The sequence below is a fragment of the Balaenoptera physalus genome (genome assembly GCF_965194825.1).
Source record: "Balaenoptera physalus genome assembly, chromosome: 9".
In the NCBI taxonomy this organism is placed as follows: Eukaryota; Metazoa; Chordata; class Mammalia; order Artiodactyla; family Balaenopteridae; genus Balaenoptera; species Balaenoptera physalus.
In genome coordinates, this window is record NC_138888.1 from 47049193 (window position 1) to 47070964 (window position 21772).

Below are 21772 nucleotides of genomic sequence, written 5' to 3' on the forward strand. Positions count from 1 at the left end.
TTCTAAATATAAGGACTTGAAAGGCTGTTGACATCTAAGAATAAATAATGCAAGTATGTTTGAATTTCTATACATTTCACACTTTACCAAGTGAGTATATTTCATATAATGACAACTCTGTCCTGGAATAAGGATACTAAAATTGATGGACAATTTGATTTTAAATGTAAGCATAACATCAAGGAGTATGGACACATTTTGTAAATGTTTTTATATCACTCAGGAAGTCCTGAATGAGGCTTTGGTAAGTGTGCAGTAGACAAAGCAAGGCAAGATTTAGAATATTTTTCAAGGATCTTATGGCCCAGTTGGAAGGAGAAACATAGGTCCATGGAAAGCTAAACTACTATCAAGAAGACTAAAAGTAAAAGGCAAGATGAATAATAAAGACACGATTTATTAATGGAGTTCAGAGGAGAGAGAAAGAGGACCTCAAAGCAGTGGTAGGATTTGAACATGACATTAAAGGATGGGGAAGAGTATATTAGTTGGAGAGGATCACTCCAACTCTTTGCATGTGAGGGAGAGTGAGAATATTATGGAAAAGATTATAGCAACAGGACACTATGGTTCTAATTCAGGGGCGAGTGAATAATATAGTTTGTTTGGAGCCAAGAATTTTTATAGGTCAAGGAATAGAGAGCCATATTTCTGAAAAGGAAAAATGAGGCTGGATTATGGAGAGTCTTGAGTGCCAGACCAAATTTAAACTTTATAATATAATTTGAGAGCACGGGAATATAATGACATCAGTTGATTTTAGGAAGAGTGAGTGCTCTGTGGGAGGGGGAGGGAAGCCTGGAGGCAAGGGATATAGCCATTTGTCTGCTGATGTTAGCCGACCAGCCTCTGGGCCACTGAGTTAGGTAGTGGTCATGGAAGAATGGGAGAGAAGCAGAGACCCGATGATTGTGGTTGGAAGTGGGACAGAGAGGAATCAGTGACAACTCTTTCTGAGGGTGACATGAGCTGGCTCTTTTTTTTTAAGTACCTTAGAAATGAAAGTTTCAGTGCATTTTAGCCATGAATTGACACATTCACTGGCTCTCAGAGCTAGAAGTAAGATCAAGTAACTTTTGTCAAGTCTTCTGTTTTTAGTGATGTTCGTTTACTCCTATTTTATAGACATGGTAATTCAAAGTCCTGGAGACTGAGGAGTCACATCTGTAGCAACATAAGAGAAGCTAGTCGTCTGGGCTCTGAAAGCAAGGCCCTGGGCCCTGCCGCATAGCCTTGCTCTAGCAGAGGAGTTATTACAGATGGGAGCAAAGGTCGTAGGCTGATATTTTAAATGTGTGAATATCAGTATCTGGCATTTTATTACAATAACTTAAAACATAAAATTAAAATCACAGAAGGCTCAGCTACATATTTCGTTTCCAATGCAATACTTTTGCATACCCAAAGGATTTGAGGACAGTTTTCTGTTTCAAACAAATATTTTTTAGCCATTTCATGAAAACTTAGCTTAGTGGTATCTCTCTCTCTCTCGTCTGTCTATCTATTTATCTCCCTAAAAATGTCCTAATCATTTCTAAGTGAATTCTTTCTTAAAAGTGTAAAACAGCTCAATCTTATTTAAGAAAAGAATGTGTGAAAAGTTCTGAATTTCTCCTAGGGTTCTTTACAATGCTGTCATATTATTACAACCTCAATATCCTGTGTTAGCAATACTTATTTAACTCATCACATTTTAGTTTTATGGGAGAGCAATGAATGTAACAGGCACATAAAACCCACAGCCAAATGGTTGACATCTGACCTTTAATCATCTCTTAGACTCATCCTTAGTAACATACCACCTCCTCTTCTACAGTGGGTGTATCAACCCCTTCTTAACTTACTAAACATGATGGTGTTGCTTAAAAAAAGAAATCACTGACTTTCTTGACCCTGGTTGCCTTCCCTACCCCCCTCATTTTTGGTTTTTACCATTTACATTATTTTCTGATGTTTGGCCCTGAAAATTGCCACTTCCTCTGTGGTTAAGATTAAGATTTGAAGCCTCAAGCAAAGGTGTTAAAAGTGACATATTAAACTGTCACAAGACCAAGAAGGAACTAAGGAGTTTGCTTTGAATTTTAAACTTTATTATCACCAATAATATAGTTCTTAATTTTTACTAATATATAAATAATTGTCTGACCTGAATTAAAAAAAAAATATGTATATGGCAGAAAATTAAAGAACTAGAGATGGAATTCGTAGGAAGGGACCTCAGAAGAGGCCTGTCCACCCATCATTTGACAGGGATGAAGGTTAAGAATTTTGGAGGATGTGACTAATGTCACATGGCTACTTAGGGTTGAACTGGGACCAGAACAGTCCTGGGCCCAGCACTGCTTCCTTACAGCTGTGCCCTCAGACATGACCTCTCTGTCAGCTAAGAGAATGCTGTGCCTTATATATACAAAGGTTGAACAGGAATGTCACGCTCTTCACAGTAAACCGGGAACCTGATCTCATCTTTGAAGCAAATTTCTTGATTGCTACCCCAGTTTCACAAACTTGCAATGATGTATATGTCTCCCGAACACTCCTACCCTGCCTTGTTGTGCCTTCATGGGATGAGAAAGGGTATAAAAAGTCTGGAAACCTGACCCAGCTTAGTCCATAAAAAGGCTTTTGTCTGTGAACCTAACCACAAGTGATTCATTAATAGGCGATTGAAAGATTTTTTTGTCAGGAACACCCCTTGCCCCCCTTTTACAGAAATAAACAATTTGAAACATAACTGAAGTGTAAGATGGTATCAATTCCCACTTCAAAATAGTGCTGTCTACTACATGTAAAGGTCTTTACTTCCTTATAATGAAACATTTGTTAGCTCTTCCGTAAGTATCCCCTTAATTAAATATACCATTTGTTTTGTCAAAAGTGCAGTACAAAAAATTCTTTACAAAATATCTTTAGTGCATCCTAAAACAGTAGTTAAATTAGTTTAGAAAATTTTAAAAAACCTTAGTTTTGTGTTTCTAGCAGATGCATAATTATACTCAACATTAGGCAGTGTTGTATTTTCATTTATTATATAGAAGTTCAAAGGAAATTAGTAATTCAACTTTGGGTTTTTATCATTTATCCTTTAATGCTTACTAAAGATAGGTAGTAACATTTTTTAAAAAGTGCTTATGTGTGCGTTGCATTGCATTTCCGTAGTATTCTTCCTTAAGAATCATATGTTATGTTTGACTTTTTAATAACTGACTTCAATTCAAATAAGAAGAAGTAATGGCATTAAACTACATTCAACATTTATTAATATAGCATTTAAACTCAAGGAACATGCCAGACTCCAAAATTCTGACAATGAAAATTCATCCTAATCAGCCTTTGTCTCTGCCCTTTGTAAGAACTGCAAGAAACGGGGACACCTTCTATGTTAAATAATCTGAAATATAACAAGTAGCACCCACTTGTGAAGTTACAAGTCTTTTCATCATATTTACTTTGTATTTTTAAAAAATAGGTATAGGTCCTCTGCCTCTCCAACTTGAGGTGTGAGGGGATCAACAGACAAAAACGCATATCATCACTAAGGACTTGGAATTCTAGAGACAATCTCATTCAGAGGGAAATACAGTATAAATCGTTTGGTGGTGGTGGTATTTATAATTGCCTCAAAGTCACTCCCGTAGAAGCCCCACAAACGTTTCAGTATTAATTTTCAGCTCTCTTTATAATTGCTTATATGTCTTTAAGATTCTACCTCACTTGGTAATAAGACTTAAGCCCTCAACCTTCTGAAAGCTGCCCGGGCAAGCCGTTCAGATATAGGGCTTGATTAACACACTCTCTCTCTCCAGGTGCGCTCTAACAAGTCAAGCATTTCCTGGAAACCCGCCCACAGATTGTGCGACTATTTTTAGTAGCTCACCTCCTGGTAAAGGCAGCTATTAGATATCCAGATATCCCTGCCCCTTTCAGGTGCAGTAAAATAGAACATAAAAGGGTGTAATTGAATGATTACAGCTAAGGACTGAAACCAGGAGCCTAGGGCCTCTCTCCTTCTCCGGGGAGCTGTGGGAGTTGCCCAGAAGGGCCTTTCTCCTCCCCACTAACCTACACAAGGCAGGGGCCCCGTGCCCTGCAGACCCGGTATAACCTCACAAAAGGCGCTGCTGGGCTTGTTTTCTGTTCACACACGTGGGGTGGAAAAGAAGGGAAAGCGAATTTACCTCTTTGGACAGCTTCCGTGTGCCAGATTCTGAGCATTCCTGTAATTATCCTAAGAGTCCCGAGAGGTAGGTTAGTATCCTTATTCCCACTTTACCATGAGCAGAGCTTACCCATCAGCCGAGTTTGCTTACTGCCCAAGAACACGTGGCTAATGAGCTGCAAAGCCGGATTTAAACCCAACCCATGCTTTCTCTCTTTACTATTTGAGGGGAAACTGAAAAGCAGGCTCTACAGCTAGGGTGGTCGGGTCATTTATTATCCAAACCAGAACAGGTGATGTAGGAAATATCTTCTCATAAAAAGAAAAGCCTCATCGTCTAGGAGGAGGAACGGGAAGGTGGCATTTACAGGGAATATGTAGTTGAGTACAAGGAAGAGAGCGTTCCACACTTTCGTGCAGAGCTATGATCACTTCCATCTCCCTCAACACTGTGTACTAGTTTGGACAGTAGTCACTGGAGCAGAGAGCTGTGATGGAAAATGAACTTTCAATGGCTGTTTACCTCATTAAGCAATGTTTCTTCTGCCTTTCCTCATGCTCTAAATGTTTTGTTTATTTTAGAAGAGAATTTTTTAAAATTCAAGCTGAAAAAATTCGGCTTGCAAACCTTTGCAGATTTATGAAGGGCAAAGACTATATACATTTTGAATCCCTACAGCATCTAGCATAAAAATAGTTAGCCAAGTATATGATGATCTCCCCATCCACAGTGCAGGGAAAACATTGTGGATACCCAATAACTAGCCAACATTAGCAGTTAGCAGCAATTAAGGCATGGTGTGAAGTTAAGGGTTTAAGCCTCTGAAATCAGTCTGACTGTGGAACTCACAGGCCTTCAGATTTCCAAGGAGAAGAAACAGCTACTTTGTTATGACTTCCTGGAATTAAACCATTTTAGAACCAAAGCTCTGTTGAACATTTTGCACATGGATTTTTTTTTTTTTTAATACCCGTTCGTGTGTTGTTGCAATTGTTTCACCCATACAGAAGGCACCCTTTTATTTAAACCATGAAATATAACTGTCGTTCTGAAAGCAAGTGAAAATAATCTGCTGGTGGAAAATAATTCTCAACAAAATGGATGTATGTTTTGTTTTGGCCTGAGCCCTTTTCAGGATCCTAAAAGCCTGTGCTTTGTATGAAATTAGGCAGCAATTAACAGAAGCCTGTGCTTTAAAAGGACACATGTAGAGATGACAGAACCGGAAGGAATTAAGAAAATGTACCAGTCTGAGAAGCAGTTAGTACTAAGGGAAAATGGATATTCACTTCTTAACCCTTGAGGGCATCAGTATTGTTGAGTGTAGATCAGTCAACATGGGCTAGCTTATGCCACAGTGCCCAAATACCCAAGAATCTCAATGCCTTGAACAGGAAAGCTTTACTGATTAGTTATATTGCCAGTTATGATTGGCTGGGCTTTGCTCTGCAGCATCATAATCCTCACTTCAGGCAGAGCAGCCTCTAACTGGAAACATACTAGTGACCACAGCAGAGGGGAAAAAAAAAGGGGTGGTCAAGCACAAAATGACTCTCAAACCTTTTGCGTGGAAGTGACCACATTGCTTGCTGTTGACTTTTGTAAATCACACGTCAAACCTCTTTCCAAAGGAGCAGGGAAGCATAACCCTTTCCCAGGGAGGGAAAGAAGGCCTTGGTAACCGGTGATACAGTCTATCACAGAGTCCAGTAAATAACTGATGCTTATAAAGTAATCTGAGTAATGAAGAAAAAGTTAAGCAAGTCCCCATATACTTCATTCAACAAATATTTATTAGATTCTTTAAATATTAGGCAGTGTACTGAGTACTATTTTATAAGGCACAGAGATGATAATATATATTCATCAAGCGTTTGCACTTAAAGGAATATGTTTTATCTGGGAAAAATGTTTGTGTGAGTTAGCTCATTTCCTGAAGACAAAGCAAAGGTATAATACAGCCTGTTTAATTCTGTGTTGATGCATTGCAGATTACTGTAAACTTAGTGGCTTATTAAAAACTCAAGTTTATTATGTCACAGTTTCTGTGTAGTGTCTTCACATGGTGTGACTGGCTTCTCCACTCAGAGTCTCATCAGGCTGAAGCAAGGTGTCAGCTGAGGTTCTCATCGGGCGCTTGGGGTCCTCGCTGGTTGTTGGCAGAAGCCGTTTCCTGTGGTTGTAGAGCTGAGGTCCTTGTTTTTCTGCTGTTCGTTGGCCAGGAGCCCCTCTCAGTCCTAGGGGACACCCTCAGCTCCCTGCCCCATGCCCCCCACAGGCCATTCACACATATGTACTTTCTGCCAGGCCAGCTGAAGTGTGTATCTCTGACTTCCTCTGGTTCCACCAGCTGTAGAAAAGGCTCTGCTTTTTTTTTTTTTTTTTTTTTAAATTTATTTATTTATGGCTATGTTGGGTCTTCGTTTCTGTGCGAGGGCTTTCTCTAGTTGCGGCAAGCGGGGGCCACTCTTCATCGCGGTGCACGGGCCTCTCACTATCGCGGCCTCTCTTGTTGTGGAGCACAGGCTCCAGACACGCAGGCTCAGTAATTGTGGCTCACGGGCTCAGTTGCTCCGCGGCATGTGGGATCTTCCCAGACCAGGGCTTGAACCCGTGTCCCCTGCATTGGCAGGCAGATTCTCAACCACTGCGCCACCAGGGAAGCCCAAGGCTCTGCTTTTAAAGTGCTTGTGTGATTCGGTCAGGCCCACACCAATAATCTCTCTATTTTAAGGAGAGCTGATTTGGGATCGTAACTACATCTGTAGAAGCCCTTCAAGGGGTTAACCCTTCACTAGATGAGCATTTGATTGAATTATTGGGATAAGCTATGTGAACACCAGAATCCAGGCCCCTAGGGGGTCTCTCAGAATTCAGCCTGCTACCTGGTCGCACTGCAGAGGAGCGGGGGTTAGTATGACTTGCACACAGCAGGACTGATGAGATGACAGCTGTTCTAGTGTCCTGTGGTTCTCCTGAGTGAGAACTGGATTTACATTTATTGTAGATTGGTATCTAATTGAGGGCATTCAGTGACTAGTAAAACCCTGGTTCTATACTCCTGAGGTGGTTTCTCTAAGAGTTGCACTGAATGTGATCCCTTAAATGCTAAGAGAGTTACTGAAGCAGTCAGTCTGGCAGGAAACAGACTGTTCTCAAACTGGGTAATTGGGTAGAGTTTCATAAAGAGGCTTTCCTCCCTCCCTCCCTCTCTGCCTCCGTCTCTCCCTTCCAAGTTGTAGGCAGAGGTTAGGAATCCAACAAGGGCTAGTGCAGTACCTGTCCCAGTCCAGAAGGGAGAAGGCGGAGGGCTGAGGCCAGGAATCTGGAGTGGGGAGGTGGGTGGAGAGGGACACCTGACCGAAACTGTGGCCTTTGGTAGGAAGATGCAACCAGTCCATGAAAACTGAGCAGGGAAGTAGTGGGGGAACAAATAACTTGACCTCGTTCTCCTCCCATCCTCTTATTTCCAGCTAAGAGGACAAAAGAGCTTGTTGGTCCAGTCCTCAGAGGTCAGCCTCCTGGGGCAAGAACTGGGTGGAGAAAGGAGCAGATCTAGAAGGACAGACAAGAGATATGCAGCCCAGTTACCAAAGACGTATTTCCTGGCTGTGGTCAGGGTCATAGGCTCTGTTGTGACTTGCAGATGAAGTGTTTCTTCTTCATCTGTGCTTCGTAGAATGTTTTGACGAGCTTGATTGTAACTTGCATCCCATTAAGCTCAATCATTAATATGTATGGCTCTGTTTTCTGCTATTTTGAACTTATGGAGTGCAAAGGCCATGTCTTATACATCTTTATACCTATAGTACCTATGTGTTTGGCCCATAGCAGGTGATTAACAAACATTTGTGGAGTTATAAATATATGAAGCCGATGGTAAACTATTATTGGAGTCCTATAAATCAATTTGGTATTAGGGGCCTGAACAAATGTACACTGTTCTAATTGCTCTCTGAGATGTTCTATTCCATGTGAGCTGAGAGAGTAGGAAGATTCACTTACCATTGCTGCAACAAGTCTTACCCTATGACAAGTTGATGTTCCACTTCCATTTTCTATTTAAAGGTCATGAATTTCCGGTTATCCTACATACTCCATTCAATAAGCATTAAAATCTGTCAACACAGAAGGACGAGCAAATGTCGGGTAAATGAGACAGCTCAGAGCTACTTGTAATGAAATTGCAGTTGGCTGTTTATCTATTGATGGCCTTGGGATGAGAGGATTGGATGCCCTGCCTTCCTGCTGTTGTCACATGTGGTTCTGGTTTCCAACAGGGATGGGAGTGTGCTTAGTCTATGGAAAAACTGTTTTCTCCTATTTTACTTTTTAACATTTTCAAAGCACTAGGTAAGGATAAATGTGGTCAGCTTGATTTATGATCATTGTTTTGATTCATATAGAATCACATGCTACAGAATCTCAGGGACTGACAGTCTAGGGAAAAATGTAAATGTCATAATTTTGTTAATTGTTTTAGCATGTGTTTCTTCCACATGTCTGAAAGCAACTGTAACTGAGGGTTGTGGTTTCTGGAGCACAGCCAAAAATACAATGTGACTAACAACTGAGGAAAGTATCGTGGGATGTCATGTGGTATTGGAGCTTTCATCTTTTTTTTTTTTTCCACCTCTGCCAAAGTGAGTATTTTCCAGTATTTAAGTGTGTTACTGGAATATGAAAAGAAGAATGATACAAAATGAACCCTTGGGTTGGTGTTTTTTTATCAGATAAAAAATAACATATAAAACTCACTTTTAAATTCTGTGACTATCCATTCCATCCTGGAGTTTCCTATTTCAAAAACTGGATTTGTGGGAAAAAACTCAGCTCTCTCAGTTCTTTAAACATTTCAATGATGATAAGGGTCTTTCTCAAGGAAACAAATATCAGGAAATTCAAATACTGGTATGAAGCCATAAACTCCCCTCACTTTGTTGCTCCAAAGCATAATAACTCTATTGAGAATGCCTGAAACCAGTGGGTGATCTCACCCTGAAACTTCATATACGATTTCTTATTTTTACGACAGGCATTTCACAATTTCAAGGCAAGGTTGAAAAACAGTCGATTTCCCCCATTAAGCAAGTGATCAGGTTGCTGGAGGAATAAAGCAAAAGGCTGAGTTCACATGCTTGGCCAGGAGCTCTCTTGCAAGCTTCCTGGTTTGGGATGGACTGCAAATGCTATTAGTATATTTCCTGGTATTTCAGTCTTCTGCGAATTGCACAGTAACTAGGTCTTTGAACAGTGAGCATCTGGTAGCCAGAATCCCACAAAGACTTTCCCGTATTTTTTCAGAACTGTCTGCTCATTTTGAGGCTGTTCTCTCATTGTTTTATACTATTCCTTCTGTTTCTCTCCCCACGTGTCTGGAATTCACAAATATTTGTGTCATATTTAAAACTGACTGTACGTAGGTGACTAAACGAGTCCTTCGTGGGTCCAGCAGGTCATAGGAAGCTGCTGCTGATGTATAGCCTACTCATTTTCCCGACACACTCACACCCCCTCCTGTATCCATGACCACTAGCCCCACAGCTGCTGTGAGCTGCAGGAGCAAATGGCAAGTCTATCCTGCCAGTGGCTGGAGGAGAGATTCCAAAGTGTCCTTGGGAGTGATGTCAGTTAGAAAATCAAACTGCAGACAGCAGAGAAAGAAAGGACAGCTAGGACAGGGGTTCTAGCTTCTTCAGGGAACTGGGTAAGGGCTTTGAAGGGCCTGAAATGTCATGTAAATATCTGCCAAATGATCCCATGTACATTTTTTTTTTTTTTCCTGAAAAGAATCTAAAACTTACATTATATGTTCAAAGGGTTTGGGCAACAAAAAATTTTAAGAGGGATTATTGTCAAGAAAGTAGGTTTAGTTAACATTAAATTTTACAAATCAAGAGGGAAGGAAGATTGAAGGGCAGTAAGAAATAATAAAAGTAGGATACATAAGGAGAAAATACGGACAATAGAGAGAATAGCCCTTTACTCTTCTTGTCAGTTACGTAAGACTTGGCCTTGTGAGTTGGCATGTGAGGGTGCCATTTATACAGCTAACACACATCTGTTTTAGAGATGAGAAAATGAAGGCATAGAGAGGTAAGCAAGGCGTCGGCAAGGTCAGTCACTTTGCTAGTAAATATCAACAATCAGCTTTGAGGGCTGCTCTTAAACACTAGTTTAAACCAATAGGCGTTCTCTTTTCTTTCTTGATATGTATTATAAATTTTTTTTTTTATGTAATCTGGAGAATAAAGTTACACACCAAACTGTTTTTCTGGGTGTTGCAATTATGGGTGATTTAAAATTGTATTCTTACCTGCATTTTATATGTATTTGTAATAAGTATGTCTTAATGATATCATAAAAATAATAATTTAAAATTATTTTCTTATTTCTAATAAAGTTCAGATTGTTAAATCCCTCATGAGCAACCACATATCTACTGAACAAAGGGCATCAAGTAAAGACTATAAGAAACAAACTTGGAAAAGTTTGGTATTAATTTATAATGACCACTGTCATTTTAGTGAAATGTGACTTGTTCATAGTAACTAGCGAGATGCTTGATGAAATCAGTGAATAAAACACAGTCCTAACAAAGAGAAATTTTAATGTAGATTTACAATATTAACTAAATACCTTTTTTTTTTTTTAAACTGGATTCTTATTTATTTATTTATGGCTGTGTTGGGTCTTCGTTTCTGTGCGAGGGCTTTCTCTAGTTGCGGCAAGCAGGGGCCAGTCTTCATCGCGGTGCGCGGGCCTCTCACTATCGCGGCCTCTCTTGTTGCGGAGCACAGGCTCCAGACGCGCAGGCTCAGTAGTTGTGGCTCACGGGCCTAGTTGCTCCTTGGCATGTGGGATCCTCCCAGACCAGGGCTCGAACCCGCGTCCCCTGCATTGGCAGGCAGATTCTCAACCACTGCGCCACCAGGGAAGCCCTAAATAAATACCTTTTATTCTTCTAACATACGCACTGATACCCCATGACCATGCGTCCTGGTTGTGTCTCCATAGGCACAAAGAAATGGGGGCCTGGGCTACTTATGTGGTAATTTCTGCTTTGAAAAATTTCCAGGTAAAACCCCTTTTGGTAGAGATCTTCAGGAGCTGAGTCATCCATTGCTTATTTGCTAGAACAGACTAAAGACTAAAGACAGTTGGTTGAGGAAAATCCTCATTTTTCTATCAGTTATCTTTTTAGTAGAGGCAGTTGAACAGTTCTCCTTTGAGGCAGGAGTCCTGGTTAGGCTTCTTTATTTCCACACAAGGATCTGAAACTAAATAATTGCCCCTTCTCCAAATTCTGAAGTGTAGGATGCTCCTTCAGCCAGTCCACTCAGGACATGGGCCTCAGACCCTCCCTCTAGGCTCGACATTCTCCCTCCAGACTCTGCACTCTCCACAGAGCGTGAAATTGGGTTGCCTCCAGCCCCTTTCTCCAAAGCCCTGCTGAGGAAGTGACCCTTTGGAGGGATGTTGGAAGGTGATTCTCAGGGTCCTCAAAGTTCCATGCATGCATCAGCCCGGATCACTGAAAAGCTGTTCTGTACCACTCAGACCACATTATCTTGACCCCATTCAGAATCATTATTCCCCAGGCTTTCAAGTTTTTATCAAAGGGTACAGTGAAACTACTTGCCATCTGACTGTGTTTCCGGGTGTCATCTACTGCTTAGGCCAGAATACACACGCAAAATCTTACCTGAAAAATTGTTCAGAATTAGCACTAGGAATTATTTGTCCTTGGAGGAAGTGATTTGTTTCTTTCTCTCTAATGGTAAGAATATTTGTGGAGGGGAAGGATGAGGTTGAGTGTCTCTGGGAGAAGCCAAGATGGCTTTCTACTGAAATTCTCACTGAGTTGTCCGTGTTCGAGATTTGATCCGACCCAGTGAGGTCAATTCACTCTGCTCAAACTTCTAAGAGTCAGATTCCTAATGTGGAATGCCATTGTCTTCCGTGTGAGGTCTGCTTTTCCTGCCATCTTTAAGTTTGCTGAAGAAACAGAAGAAGCAGAACCAAGAGAGATGGACAATTTCAAGAGAAATTTCTCTCAGGGCTTAGGGCCTGGTGCGTTATCCTGGTCAAAAAAACATTCATTTCTTTGTAGTTCAAGGCCAAATTTTTCTCTTTCCAGGGTGGTGCTGGATAAAACTGTGCCAGCTTCTGTGGCTTTAGCTTTTTCTTAAGTTGGTATGGGAGGAACATCCCCTTTCTAGTCATATAGTGGTTTTCCCAGATGAACAAAACATATTTTGTTATGAATATATATATATTCCTCTTAATATACCCAATAACATCATGATTTGCCTCATGATGTTAAATTTCTGTTTAACCTTAGTTTGGATATTTCAAAGTCTTGTGTGTGTGTATTTATATCTAGGTATATATAAAATTTATATAACTGTATCTCTCACAGCTGGCAGATCACACTGATTGTTATGAATTTTACTAACACTAACTCTCGGAGGGCAAACTTCTCTCAAAATTGGGGTGTTGAGAAGTGTACATCAATATTTTCTTCATTACTACCAAAAAGATTACGTAACTCATTTTATTTCTCGTTGCTTCCACTGCAAAAACAAAAACAAAAACAAAAACCTACAAGGAATTAAGATCAGATCATGGAAATATATAAGCCCTTAGAGCTCCCATATTTGTGATATTTATCCAAGTTTGGCCTTAAATATCTATTCTTAGTTATATTTCCTTTCATCTTTTTTATTGTTTTTATTTTTGTAATTCTATTCAAATTGTCTGTGGACAGAGGTGAGGCAAAGAACAGACAAACAAATGAACAAACCAGCTGTTTTCCCAGCCCCTCTGTTTAGTATGTGGCAGTTTTCTATGTTCTGTTGGGTAAAACCAGAAATCCTCACTTACACAAATTTTCCATTGTTGAAATGAAAAATACCATAAACTTTATAGTAAAATATAATTTAAATATAAAGAAAATTATTAGAAGTCAAATTCTGCTCTTTCGAATAGTCAGTAAATGGAGTCATCTGGTAACTATTTTGTTTACCTGAGAGTTATCTTTAATTGAGGCAGAAATCATATGCAAGTACCTATAAATACATAGAGGGTATATATATGTATGTATGAGTAGGTATATAATAGAAGTAGATTTTATAGTAAGATCTGTTCAGATTTTTTGCAGTTGCTCCAGGTAATCAAGTATCATTGGCGAGAGCGGGGAGGGAACTAATCCTCTGAACTTTTACATTCTTGTTTCAGTTCTAGATAATGAGAGGCTGAAAATGTTAAGCACAGAGGCATACCATGTGCTATGTTTTGCGCAAAGTAAGCAAATAAAAGAGTAACTGTGTGTGTCTACAGAGATAGAAATCTTGTACCCCCTGTTTTGTTGCTAATTGGACATGAAAGAAGATGGCTTTCATACAAATGTCAAGTTCTTCTTGCTGCTTTCATCTTCCTCAGTCTCAAGTTTCTGACTGTTTCTAGGAGATTCTTGAAGGCATTAGGAGTAGATAATTCATCACATCCTTTTCCAAGTATGAATCTGTGAAACAGCGAGGGGGCTGATGAGCTAATACAGTTAACAGAAACGCCACCATGCATTTTATCTCATTTTTTCCCCTACCACAGGAAACCGGGAAGGGAATCTTATTCCAACAGTGAAGAACAAAGGCAGTTTATGGGGGGAGGGGGGATTTCATATACCACCCTCCACAAAGTTTTTTTTTTTTTTCCCCTAGAAGACTGTAATCAAGACACAAAAATACACAATGGGTATAGTGAGTGAGCAAGTTTGTGTCGTTAATTATATATTTCAATACAGTGTAATTTTAGAAATAGTTTTGTGAATGCTATAAATAAATTATAACTGGAAAAATTACATCAAGGATGAAAAGAACTTTGAAAATAAATATTGGTATGATCAGCTACATGAAAAAGGAATGGGGCTTCCCTGGTGGCACAGTGGTTGAGAACCTGCCTGCCAATGCAGGGGACACGGGTTCGAGCCCTGGTCTGGGAAGATCCCACATGCCGCGGAGCAACTAGCCTGTGAGCCACAACTACTGAGCCTGTGCATCTGGAGCCTGTGCTCCGCAACAAGAGAGGCCGCGATAGTGAGAGGCCCGCGCACCGCGATGAAGAGTGGCCCCCACTTGCCGCAACTAGAGAAAGCCCTCGCGCAGAAACGAAGACCCAACACAGCCATAAATAAATAAATAAATAAATAAATAAATAAAATTAAAAAAAAAAAAAAAAGGAATGGATCCAATTAAACCATGATGGCAGAAGGTCTCATCTTGATGTCCTATTCCTTTCTTTTAATTGAAGTATAGTTAATTTATAATGTGTTAATTTCAAGTGTACAGCAAAATGATTCAGTTATGTATATCTATATATACATATATTCTTTTTCAGATTCTTTTATCTTATAGGTTATTATAAGATATATAGTTCCCTGTGCTATACAGTAGGTCCTTGTTGTTTACCTACTTTGTATATAGTAGTGTGTATATATTAATCCCAAACTCCTAATTTATCTCTCCTCCCTCCCCCTATCCAATCCCCTTTGGTGAACATAAGTTTGTTTTCTATGTCTTTGAGTCTATTTCTGTTTTTAAAATAAGTTCATTTGTATCATTTTTTTTTTAGATTCCCCATATAAGTGACGTCATATGATATTTGTCTTTCTCTGTCTGACTTCACCTAATATACTTCACTTCATATTATAATCCCTAGGTCCATCCCTGTTGCTGCAAATGGCATTATTTCATTCTTTTTTATGGCTAATATTTGGGGCCCATTCATGTCCTCTGTGCTTTCCCCACTGACAGAGTACATACTTTTACATTTGACCAACAAGGGAAGCCTTTTGGAGGAGAAGAGAGACAGAACGCTGAGGACATTGGTAGAAGAGGGTTACGTGTGGACAGCATGATCAAAGTTGACCACCTCTGAAATCAGATAGGTGTAAGTTCATATTCCAGACAAGACTTTTTTTAAGTGATATATTTTTTTTCCTTAACTAAGCTTTAGACTCTTTAAACATCAGAAAGAAATATTTCTTTCTTCTGAGTAATTGACCAACTACTCCCAACTGATTCAGCATGCAGAATGTGCTTGATGTTTACTTTATCTGTTGCAGGAAAGCTTCCCTGGAATGCTAGCCCCTTAACTGAAACTCTTCAGGAAAATATCACTAATCAAAGGAACTCAAGAAATCATTACCCTACTGTCATCATTCATGCGTTAAGGAGTCTATTAGCATTTGCTAAGGCATCTGTCTTTTCAGATTTAACACAAGCCACTCTGGTACTGGAAAAAATCAAAAACACCTGGATAACCAAGAGGGCATGGACAAGTATAAGTACCTCTCTCCTTGGGACGGAGCCACTTGTATATTGCTTTAGATACCCGTAATAACATAACTAATCATTAATATTAATTAAAAAGGTAAGAGGAATCTTTCTGAGACAATCAGTGCCTGAAGAGGGATCTGTTGAGTTTCCCCAAACTGATAGTCTGTGGTCGTCACCACTTATGAGAAAGCAAGAGTTCACTAAGGACTCAAACTAACCCCTATATTGACCCAGGGATCAGGCTGTGACAAAAAGGATATTTTCTTCTAAAAAAAAAAAAGCACTGAAGGATAATTTTGTTTTTCTTTCAGTTGATAAAATTGAATGTTTAATATGTTCAAAGTACTATGTTAGACCATCAGGGTGTTGCAGAGTTCTGTGAAACTCAATTCTTTTTCTCAAGCAACTTAACTGGTAGATGTGAGAGCCCTAAATAACTTTAATTCCAGGTAAAGTGAAAGTAAACGCTACTGACTGGTTAGGTGTTCAAAGAGGAGGATGATCTCTTGGATTACTCTTGTGAGCATGGGGAACCTTGAAGAAGAAGAGGTATTTGAACCAGGCCTTGAAAGCTAAAATTAGGAAGGAGGAGTGGAAGAGGGAGTAAAAAAGTGAGCTTGTTCTCAGATGGAAGGACCAGTGTAAACGAAGGCACAGGGGATGAGGAAATTTGGGGTGTGATTAAGAAATGATGAGGTTAGTTTTCTTAAACAGGAGGGTTATAAGATGGGACTGAAAAAGAAAGCTAAAGAGGTAGATTGTTTCGAGAGCATAGGGAACCTTGGATGTTAGACCAATGAGTTTGTTCTTTAATTTAATAAGGAATTATCTGTAATAGGGAAACATTGAGGGGTTTTTAACTGTGAAAAGATGTGATAGCAACTGGTGTTGTAGTATTTGTAATTTGAGGGAAGCTTATGTCAGTGTTCATCAACATTTTCTTCATTATTGGCCCTCTAAGGAGACTTTGTAGACATCTGCCTGATATTCCACAGGTTTTCCGTGCAGTCATGTTCATTGAGAGCTGATCTATTGCATCTTGTTTCCATCAATGGCCAGGATATTCTCTTTTCTTATCTTCTTTAATTTCCTTTAGTGTGTTTGAGCCTTGAGTAGCTGTTGAGATAAAGCAATCGAACATAATTAGGTACTTGGTGAGTATCATAGGAGTAAAATTGCAAAAATGTGACTTCCCTAGTTTTGAACCCAATGAAGAGCTGTGTAATGTTTGAGTCAGACTTTGTTTTTTAAAGAAGTTACCATTGTTATAAAAACATCATAACAAACAGCAGGTTGCAAGCATATTTAGATCATTTTTACTGAAGAAAATAAACATTTATTGCCAACTGTGAAAGGGCAGATTTGATGACTGATGGAAAAATCACACTGCTTTGTCAGTTCACATAAATAATAATTCATCAAAGAAACATGTGTTGATGAGTGCAGTCTGGTTTGAATTTAAACCACAATGCATTCTTGGGAAACAGCTGAAGTACCTGAACCTCCCTTGAAAAGTCTCCAGCACATTATCTACGGATATAAACAATTCTTCCTAAGTCATGTAATGAATCTTATCAAAAATGCTCAGGGATGACTAAGGTTGCCTATATTTACCTGGAGAAAAACATATCTGGGTGCCCATGAATGTCTGATGAGTACTTAAGGAATATGATCTGAGTTCACTTTTGCAATAGATGCTCAAGAAATTGGTTTGGGATTAGATGAATGTTTACCAGACACTAAGAAAAATAAAAAGGATTGGCTGCTCAACCTCTGATAATCATTGTTCAGTGAGAAAGGATAGAATGTGATATTTTCTCTGGTAAGCATTCCACTCTTGGGCCACCCCAATCCAGAGACCCTCTCTGCTGTTGATGAACTGATGGGATTCAGCAAGCTGCTGTGTGAATCTGGCGGCCAGGTGTCTTGGTGTGGTTGAGACAGGAGCTAACAGATTTGACATGTGGGAGTATTACTCCCAGATGCTCCCCAAAGGGAAAGAACAACTTTCTTTCAGTGACCTGTCCTTTCAAGATGAGTCCTATGGCATAGGTACTGTAATTAATTACCTCGGTGAGAGGAAGCAATGCATCATGGGTGCCGTTCTGCCAGAAAAAATAAGCATTTCCAGTGGGTTCTGCCCGATTTCTTAGTAAAATCCAGTGGTCTGTGTCTGGAGGTCATCCAAGGCAAATCAAAGAACGAAATCTTCAGATGTTGAGGAGATAAGGAAGGCAGAACACACTAAGGATGTGTGGTGTTGATTTTAAACTGAAGAGACCAGTTAACCAGGCGAAGCCACGTCACAGATAGTTATGGCCCTTGCTGCCAAAGTCTGTGAAGAAAAATACAACCAGAAGTTGATGTCCACAATGCCAGTGCTCTGATGTCCAGAGCCTCATAGCCTGTCAGGTCTCAAATACTACCGTATCACTTGGAAACGAACATCTGTCTGACAATATATTTACGTTTATGTGTTTAAGAGACTTTGGTACTCACTATGAGTTGCATTAAGAAAGCTTTTTCAATCTCATTCAGCAGATTTCTCAGCTTTCTTCCCATCTTCCAAACTCTAGAATGCAATGCCTATCTTCATAATGGCTTTCGTGATTCTAGATTATGTATCCTAAAAGTGAAACACTCTCTATGCAGAACTGCATTCACAATATCTGAATCCGTATTGGTAATGGAACAATTTAGGCAAAGTAGTACAGATATTGGGCAGGCAGAGGTGTTGCTGCCCAGGTTTCAGGGGAATGAGCTCAAGTTGTGACTCCCTGGTCCTCTGTCTCTGTCCTGTACCCAGTGTCTAATAGGTAAGTTTGATTGCTCTCTTCTTATGACATAAATGTATTTTGTTTGTTCATTCTATTATATGAAATTATTGTTGTTTAGCTTACAAAAATTAAACAGATTTCTCTGTTTCTATTTCCCATGGTTGTTTTTTAGCCTTCTATTATATCATCTCTTACTACTCTGAAGAGCAGTAGAGGAAAGAAGTTACTCTGTTGTGTTAAAAATATTTTCTATTGCACGTTCTGGTTAAGGTTGTCTGGGACGATTTTGATAATAATTCAAACACTCCAAACTCTCCGTGTCAGGTTACATAAACCTGCCTTTTTATTAGAACTTAAAAGAGAAAAAAGAAAAAGCAATGTGTTTAACTCCTGGGATTTAAAAACCTGTAATCAACTGAACCCAAGCTGTATTACTTTTGCAAGGTTCTATATTAAAATTTTTGTTGGTTTATAAAAAAAAGAATCAAAAAGGCATTTACAGTTTTCTTTTAGAAATGAAATTTGATGGATTAACTGTCCTTAGCACTTCTGTGTTATATTAATTCTATATTATATATTAATTTCCCTTCTTTAATTTTGCCTTCAAACTTGTGTCAGTGGTCAGTGTATTGTCTTTCAGCTTGAAATCCACCCTTTCCTGCCCTGCTTGGTGGAAATGAACTGGACCCTGTAAACATTTTTCCTTTGCCGCTGGCAGGATGCTAGGCTTTGCCAACAGAGGGCACTAGAGGGATACTGCAAGGTGACAGTGTCAGTCTGATACTTCCCTCGTTTTTCCATTCCTCCATTTGTTATTCAGTGTGGAAGTCCAGAAGTTCCAGCTACATTCCCAGGACACACTTTCATCAACTAGGGGCTGTTTCTGAGCACCTCTTGTGGGCCACATCTGTGGTGGCTTTCGTTGAACTCTCAGACCACGCCCTCTTTGAAGAGATCTGAATCTCAGCTCTGGGTCCCTTTATTATCCGCTTTCCCTCAGCCAGGAGGTAGTAGCTGCTTTTTTGCACATGGGAATTCTGGACTGCTTAGAGTTCTCTTTTAGTCCTTTTAGTGGTTAACCTGCTTTTATGAATTAATAATTACTTATATTACTTTTTTTCTATTCAAAGTACTGACCTGATGTCTGTCTCCTGATAGGACCCTGACTGATACACAAGTTGTTTACAAGTATTCTTAACGTATGCATGCCTAACCCACCTAAAGAGTTTTTAAATTCCCCAAGGGAGAGGGCACATGCTTCTCCATTCGTAATTTTTTTTACTCCCTTCAGAGCTTCATACAATGCTCTGTACATTGTATGTACATGTTTAATACATTTATTAAACACTTCTGACCAACGATGATGAATAAGACATGGGCATCAAGAATCTCATTGTCTAGTAGGAGAGAGAGACATGCAAACAAGTAACTTGTCCGGTTAGACTGTGATAGATACGTTAGAGAAGGTATGTGGTCCTGTGGCACCCCATGTGGGGTGAGGCTGGGGGCGGGGATGGAGGGGACTTCACAGAGCAGTCGCCGCTGAACTGAGTTTTCAAGGTCGAAGAGAGGGATGATCCCCACAGATTAGGGAGGAAAGGGCAATGCAGACGGAGGGAAGAAGTGAAATTTTAGGAATATGTGAAGCAAAACAGGACAAACTTGAGGAATGTCAAGTAGTTCACTGTCGTGACCTAAGCGATGTGTGTGTATCTGTGGGACTGTAATGTGAATGGGGGAGGGAGCAGCCCTGAGGACGGTGGAGAATGAAGCTAAAGGACTAGGTAGCTCCAGGACAGACTGGACTTTGTAGGTCACGCTAAAGAGTTTGGATTTTTATCACGGACAACTACAAACTCAAAGAACTCCAAGGATATAAAGAATATAGAGAAAAAGTTAACCATTAGTTTTATGCATCAAGTGTATTTAATCCTTCCTTCACTATGTGGAATGTACTTTTGAAGGATTCAAAGAAATTCAAATCCTTAGCCTCGCCTTGGAGTTAAAAGAGGGAGATTTAAGTATTAGGAAGTAACAAGAAGCACTAAATTGACAGCTAAAGACCAAAGTGTGCCCTGAGGTTTGAGGCAGGAGAGATGGGGGTAGTTAAGGAGAAGTAGAACTCCGGTAGGGCCCTCGGGTACTTAAATTTCTTCCTCTGTCTGCATTGTCCTTTCGTCCCGATCTATGGGGACCATTCCTGTCATCTTTGAAAAGAACTCAGCTCAGTGACAACCACTCTGTGAAGTCTATTCGATTCCCATTCCAACCCCACCCGACATGGGGTGCCATCACTGTTTCATGTACATTCTTCTATAGTGGTATCTATCACACTCTAATAATAAAAGGTAACTTGTTTGTATGCAGAGTTACTTGTTTGTATGTATGTAGAGGGACTGCATTTTAGGGAAAGAGCAACCTTTTAGAAAAGGGAAGCAAAACCACAGAATATGTTTGGCAGCGGGAGGGAAGCTCGGCTGAAGGGGAGTGATGAGAGAGGAGGTTCAAAATGTTGGTCAGTGCTTCTGGAATGACAAACTTGTGGCATGGCGCTTCTACTCACCACTTCCACACCATGCCACCTATCGTGTTCCTGCTGGGCTCCGGGGCAGCTCCGGCTTCTTTCCTGTGTGCTTAGTGAGGCACTTTGAATTGAGAATTTAGTCTTTAGGATACCATGACAAGGTTTCGACTGGTGGATTGCTGATTATAAAGATTTTTCTGACTATGTTGTTAGAGGTAATGAATGGAAGATCCCAAAGATGGAAACCAGAAGCTGTTGAAATGTGCTTTTCTATGTAAATTATATTTCAGGTGTTAAGAAGCTACATGTTTCAGCTGTTAGTTGGAAAGATATAAGGAGTGTTTATATGAAATTTACATTGATGCTATCTCCAAAAGAAACAAAGCTGTAACACACCAAATGTCATAAATCAGAATGTCATGCTGAAAAAAACGTTGTTCCATTTCTCCCTTAGGATATGGTTGACCTCAGAATAGGAATTCAGAAATCTCTCTGCCTGCCTCTTTGCCACTAAGAAAACAGACACTGGTTCCCCAAACCCCTGATTAAGAAAGAAGCTGGAAGAACATGCAGAAGCTTTTGAGACTGTGAGTACTCCTGCCAAAACCCAGTGGGAGAGCCTCTAGAGAAATGGAGGTCATAGAAGTTTAAAAGTTTGATTATTTAAAAAAGTTTTTACTACCTTCCCAGTAAACAGTACCTTAATTCTTCATTCTTACTAGCAAATTGTCATTTAGCACCCAATAATTCTCTTATTAAAGCCCAGAGGATTATTATTTTCAGGGATGGGTGAATTTAATTGCCTTGCTCTCTCCCACAACTTTGCAGAAGTATCTCGGGAGACAAAGTTCTTTTCATTCCCTACCCCCAACCCCCCCCAGCAGCCCCCGAATATATTCCCTTTTCCTGTGAAGCATGAAACCTGGAATACTGAGACTCAGATGTATGAGAGGAGAAAAATGCATCAGGGCA

General features: G+C 39.9%; 3 long non-coding RNA genes across 3 annotated transcripts in view; 1 reads left to right on the forward strand and 2 right to left on the reverse strand.

The window, feature by feature from the left end:
• Positions 1-14081, reverse strand: part of LOC309667163 — an 84509-nt gene extending 70428 nt beyond the window's left edge. The window contains exon 1 of the long non-coding RNA XR_014267569.1: positions 4179-14081. This is a non-coding gene — a long non-coding RNA (uncharacterized lncRNA). The remainder of the gene's footprint in view (positions 1-4178) is intronic.
• The window catches only part of LOC309667218, a 497053-nt gene that overhangs the window by 188158 nt on the left and 287123 nt on the right, over positions 1-21772 (reverse strand). The gene's annotated exons all lie outside the window — the stretch shown is intronic.
• The window catches only part of LOC309667209, a 418987-nt gene continuing 411615 nt past the window's right edge, over positions 14401-21772 (forward strand). Inside the window, exon 1 of the long non-coding RNA XR_014267623.1 lies at positions 14401-21387. This is a non-coding gene — a long non-coding RNA (uncharacterized lncRNA). The remainder of the gene's footprint in view (positions 21388-21772) is intronic.